This window comes from Lucilia cuprina, chromosome 4 (genome assembly GCF_022045245.1).
Source record: "Lucilia cuprina isolate Lc7/37 chromosome 4, ASM2204524v1, whole genome shotgun sequence".
NCBI classification, from domain to species: Eukaryota; Metazoa; Arthropoda; class Insecta; order Diptera; family Calliphoridae; genus Lucilia; species Lucilia cuprina.
The window spans coordinates 9163835-9172074 of record NC_060952.1 but is presented as its reverse complement, the minus strand read 5'-3'; positions in this window follow the sequence as shown (position 1 = coordinate 9172074).

Genomic DNA, 8240 nt, shown 5'->3' with positions numbered 1-8240 from the left:
CTAGACTATAGACTAGACTATAGACTATAGACTAGACTATAGACTAGACTATAGACTAGACTATAGACTAGACTATAGACTAGACTATAGACTAGACTATAGACTACAGACTAGACTACACTAGACTACAGACTAGACTTTACTATAGACTAGACTATACACTAGACTATAGACTAGAGTATAGATTACATTATAGACTAGACTATGGACTACACCATAGACTATGTTAGGCTTTAGACTAGTCTATAGATGCAATGATGCATTTTTAGCTTTGTGTCAATTATATTTAAATATCACTGGTTTCAAGAAGCTGTTTCGGAACTAATTCTGCCTTCCATAGAACTGGTGTATTACCAATGTATATCTAGTGCTTAAAAACTTCATAGAAATACTTTAGAGTAACAGCATTCCACAGAACAGGTACCAAAGGTAATGGTGACATCACTAGCTACTGAAGAACCTAAAATGTTTTCGTATACACCCATTCTAAAACTAGTTTTTTTCAGTGAATTTTTTATTAAAATAAATAAAATAAACAAATTGAAATGAATAAAAAAATTTGTTAACCTAAATGTGGAAAAACTTGTTATTTCACAATTTTTATAGATTATGACAAATAATTAATAAATGAAATGTAATTTGCGGTTAAACAATTCAATTATTTAGGAACTTATTTATAAAATAAATTAAGTTAGTACTTGTATGGGGTGATTCCCATCCAATTGATAATGGGTGGAGGGAATTAATAAAAATAAATATTTTTTGTTTTAACTTTTTAAAACAGGTATAAAAAGTTTACACAAAAAGAATTTGTAGAAATTTGTTTCTTTATCATATTATATTTTAAATCTAGGGATTAGTTCGAAAAATTTTGAAAAAAAAATAGATAATAGTTTAAACTAACCTTGGACCGACCTAAATAATGCAAATTTTAGCAACTTTCTGCAAAAATGGTTTCAAACAATACAATTTGCAAAGCAACTATTATACTCCTATTAATTGCTAATGACATTTAAAAAAAATAATTAAATATTTTAAAAACGTTTTTTACACAATAGAGTCACAATATTTCTGCAAAACAATGGCTGGTTATTATTTAAAACACCTAAATTGGTAAGAGTAGTGTTTTTTTATAACAACATTTTTTAAATGAATTGAAATCCCAATAACTTTATGCTTTAAATTAATTATTTATTAATTGGGAATCTAACAATAATATTAAAACTATTAATATTCTGGAAAAGTAAATTCCTTCTTAAATGTTTTAAGCAAAATTTTTTATAACAATTCTTTTAAGCTTTTAAATACCTTTTTAAAATAATTTTTACTTATAAATTTTTAATAGTTTTTTATTTATTTAGCCATTTTCAACTTAAAATATGTAAAATATTTCCATTAATAATAAAAAATATATATTTTATGAATTTCTTTTTTTTACCCAAAAATTTATTCAAAAAATTAATTCTGTCTGGCATATCAAGTACTTGTGAGCCTAAAAAATTAATTCAAGAATATTAAAACGAAATTTAAAGCTGCAAATTTGTTTTGTAAATAATTTTTAAGACAGATCAAAGATAATCCGAATATATTAAAATATAATATATAAAAAATTACGTTCACAAAGGTTACCCTTAATTTAGGAATGCAATCATCAGGAGTTCCACAAGGATCAGTTCTAGGCCCTCTTTTGTGGAACATTATGTATAACCGGGAGTAAGAACTCGACATATCCGAAGAGGCTAGTACTATTGGATTTGAGGACGATATCATTATTATAGTTATGGCATAATAGATGATTAGATGAAGTAGAAATGTACTCAATCGACACCATGATGATCCAAAAATTGGTTTAAGAAGTCGCAGAGCATAAAACAGAAGTAGTATTTTTTGTAGTCGAAGAACACATAAAACTGTAACAATCAAAATAGGAGGAAGTTCCGCGAGGATTGCGGTTGACGAATATCAAGTGCTTAACCTGCCCCGTTGGGGAATTATAGGCAGCATAGGCTCAATTCTAATGCACTCCCCTACAAGGAAAAAGCAATCACTGCTCTAAATTCAATAGAAGGGGAGACCAACCCCAACATAAGGTAAAATCGATCTTCCGAATATATCGGAAGATTACCACCCTTTCATTATTTAACCTTTTTAAGCCCGCACAACCACACTACTGAGATGGCACTGTTGTTTCGACAACAACACCTAAACGGATCAGGATCTCAATATATGGAGACTTTCCCGATCTTTTACCAATTTTAGCATCAGTTCCATTCCCATGATCATAAAGATCACTCTATGGGATGACAGGCAAGCATTGAATACTAATCTGATAATTTCCCAGCATATACCAATACGCGACCGGTAAGAAATACCGATCGGGTTCAGGGATCCAGCATATATACACAGACCTGTTCGAAGAGAGAATTATCAAACCCATTACCACTACGTAGATCCCGAAGGAACATAAACCAGACTAGACCAGCCAGTACAAGTCCTGCGAGCAACAGGCAACTCGACATATCCGAAGAGGCTAGTACTATTGGATTTGAGGACGATATCATTATTATAGTTATGGCATAATAGATGATTAGATGAAGTAGAAATGTACTCAAACGACACCATGATGATCCCAAAAAAATGGTTTAAGAAGTCGCAGAGCATAAAACAGAAGTAGTATTTTTTGTAGTCGAAGAACACATAAAACTGAAACAATCAAAATAGGAGGAAGTTCCGCGAGGATTGCGGTTGACGAATATCAAGTGCTTAACCTGCCCCGTTGGGGAATTATAGGCAGCATAGGCTCAATCCTAATGCACACCCCTACAAGGAAAAAGCAATCACTGCTCTAAATTCAATAGAAGGGGAGACCAACCCCAACATAGGGTAAAATCGATCTTCCGAATATATCGGAAGATTACCACCCTTTCATTATTTAACCTTTTTAAGCCCGCACAACCACACTACTGAGATGGCACTGTTGTTTCGGCAACAACACCTAGATGGATCAGGATCTCAATATATGGAGACTTTCCCGATCTTTTACCAATTTTAGCATCAGTTCCATTCCCATGATCATAAAGATCACTCTATGGGATGACAGGCAAGCATTGAATACTAATCTGATAATTTCCCAGCATATACCAATACGCGACCGGTAAGAAATACCGATCGGGTTCAGGGATCCAGCATATATATTTGATCATCACCTGTTTATCGAACCGGCAGACTATAGGTATTGATAGCACCTCAGTTCCCCGGGAATGCAAAAACACCAAGGTAGAGATTTCACCAAGGTAGCATGCCTCCTGGGGGAGATTGCGGTTGATGGTGAAATCTCCACCATGCCCCCGGGGGGAGATTGCGGGAGATTGTGACGCAAAACATAGTTTAATCTTACATAATGGATAAGTATTCATGTCTATGATGATTTCTCACCCCATATAAAAAAGTATATAGACTATATACTAAACTGTAGATTAGACAATAGACTAGATTGGGCTATATTCTAAAATATAGACTAGACTATACACTGGACTAAACACCAGACTATTGAAGGCTACATTAGTTCTAGTACTAGGTATGTAAATCTGCATCATGTTTATTTCAATAAAGTTTTGACGGATCTATTTCGATAGTTAAATATCGATGAATTACAAAAATGTCGTTTTCAACGCCTTTCACAATTGACGTTTTTCCCCCTTATTGCGAACTTAGAAAAAATTTCTAAATAATTCCTATTGTAATGTACACGTGCAGCACTAACCATTTGAGGGGAAAATAAAAATTCTTGAGATTATGAAATATTTATAAAAAAGTAAATGGTTTTTTAAGAAAACTATATAAAAACACCATTCTAAACTTTGCAAAAAAACAAAACCACCATAAAACCTTTCTCCATAAATTGCTGTGTAAATGTGGGCAGTATAATATTACAGATATAATTTGAAATTAATTAAAACAAACAACTAAATATAGTTGCAAATTACAACTAATAATGAAATTACTAAGTAAGTGTAATAAATTAATTAATATTTAAAAAAAAAAAACATGAAAGCTCTTGACAGTTAAAAGTTCCATATTTTATAATTTATTGGTCACTCAACTTAATGACGTTATATTGTGGCGACTACCTTAACAACTTTTATTTATTATTTTTTAATTTTATTAAGTAAGACAACAATAAGAAAATATTAAAACAATTTACAGAAACAAATCAATCTCTTATAGATTGCAAATTTTTGTTATAATAATATACATATTTATAAAATTATGCAATAAATTAAAGAAAAAATCGTGAGTTGTTTTTTTGTTTTTAAACAATTAATGGTTTTAATCAGATGAATATTAAATTGAAATACATATGTTTGTATATATTTATATGAATATAATTTAATTGAATATTTTATTCTAATTTATAATTCACAACTGGTGTTTGAATGATGGCTGTAGTCTTTTTTTTTTGTCACATAAAATGACAACAAATCAAAGTCTTCAAAAATTTGCGGGTGTCTAATATTTTGATTGCTTCGGCTTAAATGACGTAGTTTTATACGAACTGCCTACCGGAATGTTTGCTTTACAAACCGGAGTTATTGTTAGAGAGATAAACGGACGGACGTATTAATATAAAGCTAAATCAAAGACAGCTGCAATTTATTATTTATATGTATTGTTGTTGTTGTTAATATTAGTTTCCAGTATTTTGTTAAATACAAAATAAGTACGCCAAAATCGTTTAAAAATACAATTTATTTTAAATGTTTATATACATACGTTATAAAAATATTTTTTATTATACGTTTTTATGTGAATAATCTTGAAAATTGACACGTATTAAATGAAGTCGTCAAAAAGGAAGTTTATAAATAATTAAAACTCACACATTCCTTTACGGCGACCATATAAAGACGTCATTCATTTGAAAATATTGGAAATAAAAGCGTCAACCTGCCGCCACCCCAAAAATAAAAGTGAAAAATTCTTTACGACAAATATGTGTCATCTGTCTGTGTGAGACGAAGATTGAAATTTCGAGTTTTTTAAAGAGAACAATGATTTAGATTTACAGACTAAAGAGAAGGAAATTAAACTAGTAGCCTAGGCCTGATTCGTGAAGATGGAACCCTGTTCTTAGTTGGTTCTAGTAACTGTTGATCATTTGTCTGTTTTACTCTGGGTAAGCACGATTAAAAGCCTCTTATAGACGCTAACCAAGACCGAAATAGATCTATATAGTTTTTTTTTAATCCAAATAATCTAAATTCCCTTTGTAGAAAGCCTCCGAATACGGTCTTGAACTGGACTTAAGACAGAGGTGTCAATGTAAATACAGCAAAGATTAAAATCTGTCGTTTCAGAATGGACTTAGACCTAACTGCTATGCAGACAATAACGTAAAATTTCTAAATCAAAATGACCCAGATTGTGTAAAAGGCCTGAAGAGGCTATGAATAAGGCCTTGAGTTGGGCTTAATCAAAAGGCGTCAATATTAACACCGCAAATACTAAAATCTGTCGTTTCAAAAGAATGACAAAAATTCTGAACCCCTTTTCCTACGCAAGTAGATGTCAATAATTCGGTAACCGACCGAGTTAAGTACTTTGTTAAATCAATAAGGCACATCGGCGCTGGGCATATTGGAATGCTATATACAAGCATCAGACGTGCTCGATTGCATACCATACACAGGTTATGTCGGGAACATTACCCGTAGGAATCAGTTGCTAAACAAATAGTTGTAAACGGGACTACAAAGAGGGCCTATAGTTCTATATAGTCAGATATACACCACTGTTTACCGAGCAATAAAGGAATGCTTAAATTGGATTAGAATATGTGCCAAAAAGGTTAACATATTTACCGACAGCCTATGCTTTGACCCTTATAAGAACCGGACTAGAATGCTCCTAAAAATGGGCAAGTTTGAGGTTATATAAAGGTACGCATTTTGAGTTATAACGGATACAATTAGACAAGTTGGACGTTTCGATTCTGATATAGAATATGTAGAGAGGACACTGAAACTCTTTCTTTCCTCAAAATGAGATCCAAATATTTTGGCAGTAATACTATTCCAATATAAAAATTTCGGTTATCCCGTTAACAATTTTTTTTAATTTCTTGTTTAAATTTATATAATGTTTTTTTTTTTTAATTAATGACCTACTGTGCGAATTAAATATTTATTTATTTTTATCTCTGATATTTAAAGGAAATTCCTGGTTTTTTATGTTTTAACTTCTCGAATAAAAAATATCGCCAACAATTTAAAAGCTGTTAAACAAATAATCAAAAGTGGTTAAAGTAAAGGCGTTACGGGCGCCAGCTAGTTAAACAAATTTGTTGTTATGTTTTTTTTGTTGATTTATATAAAAAATAATAAAATAATTAAAAAAACTACCGAAAGCTTAAAAGTGTAAACATAAATTTACTTAATATTGGAAACTCTCACTTCACCTGTTGACTTGATGGCAAACTGCCGGACAGTTGGACTGGGTGTTAACATACTGCTACCGATCGTTAAACACTTAAACATATACATACACATAAACAGCCATAAAATTTAGTTATTTTAAACATTTTCGTGTGGTGTGAAATATTTAATTTTTATTATTATTTTTATTTTTTTATTTAAAATGAGAGTATAAAACAAGTGATCGAATTTCAGTTTTATTTTTCGCACAAGAGAATTTATAATATTTTACTCACTCATTCATTTCAACAGCAAACGATCGGTCAGACAGACATACATATCAAAAATATGATCACATCATAATATCGTGTGTGTTTTTGTTATTATTTTTATGCAACAAAATTCCTTTTGACGTTAGCGGCATGACCAGTAAAACATGTTGTGTATTAAATTAAGTTTTATTTATTATTAATTTAAGTTTTACTTTTTTAATATTTTAATTAACATAAACTAACTAGTGTATACATACATACATACATACATTCATATATGCACCAGTGTGTAACTAGTTGTTGGATTTAGTTGTAAATTTTATTTAAGCAAAAAAAACGACAAAATATTTAACTGTGAAACAAATTATCAATGACAAACCGTGAACTTGTCGCGCAAATTTTAAACTCAAAATAAAATAAAACTTTATAGATATAACTTCGTTTATATTTAGTTGTACAAAATAAAATTTCTGATTTCTGAGTTAAAAAAACCTCTAAATTAAAGGCGTGATTTATAGCTTATGCGATTTTTAGTATGAGTATCTTTATTAATTTGTAATGCTATTAATAATGTGAGAAATAGTACCCTACCAGATGGTAAATTTAATTTTAGAAATACACTTAACAACACAAATATGTCTTTCTATCACAACCAGGTCATCTAGACTATGTTAGACTATGGCTAGACTATGACTAGACTATGACTAGACTATGACTAGACTATGACTAGACTATGACTAGACTATGACTAGACTATGACTAGACTATGACTAGACTATGACTAGACTATGACTAGACTATGACTAGACTATGACTAGACTATGACTAGACTATGACTAGACTATGACTAGACTATGACTAGACTATGACTAGACTATGACTAGACTATGACTAGACTATGACTAGACTATGACTAGACTATAACTAGGCTATGACTATAACTAGACTATGACTAGACTATGACTAGACTATGACAATTTACGTATATGGAATTTCCGGAAAAATATACATACGTGTACTTTGCTTAAGTATTTCAAATATCTAATCTCTGGCCATTGTTGCCTCCCTCGTTGCTTAACTTCCGATATGCAAAATTAACACTTTACAACCACGCAAATGGGATGGCTTCTGTTGAGTCGGCAAGAGCAGCAATAGTCGTAACTGGTAGAACGAGAGAAGGAAGTTAAATTCAATGGTTTCACTTTTTATCTTTCATATGTCCCTTCATTCATCCTGTATCATATACATTTTAGCAATTTATTTCCAACGCTAAGTTTACAATCATTCATCTGTGGGATATTTGTTTTCATCGGCATCAGTCCTTTAATACCAACCCACACCTCCCGCGAATTTGGGTTTAAACCACAGCTAATACGTGGATAATAAAGGAACCACAACCCCCAACAATTGGATCTCTGCTCCTGAACGACCCGATTCTCAATCGGCCAAAGATTTTCAACTCAGCAACAGCTGTATCAACCGGTAGTTTTTTCCCATGGAAGAACACCCAGTTACAGCCAACATATTACAACAACAAAAAAAGTTATTTGGTTCT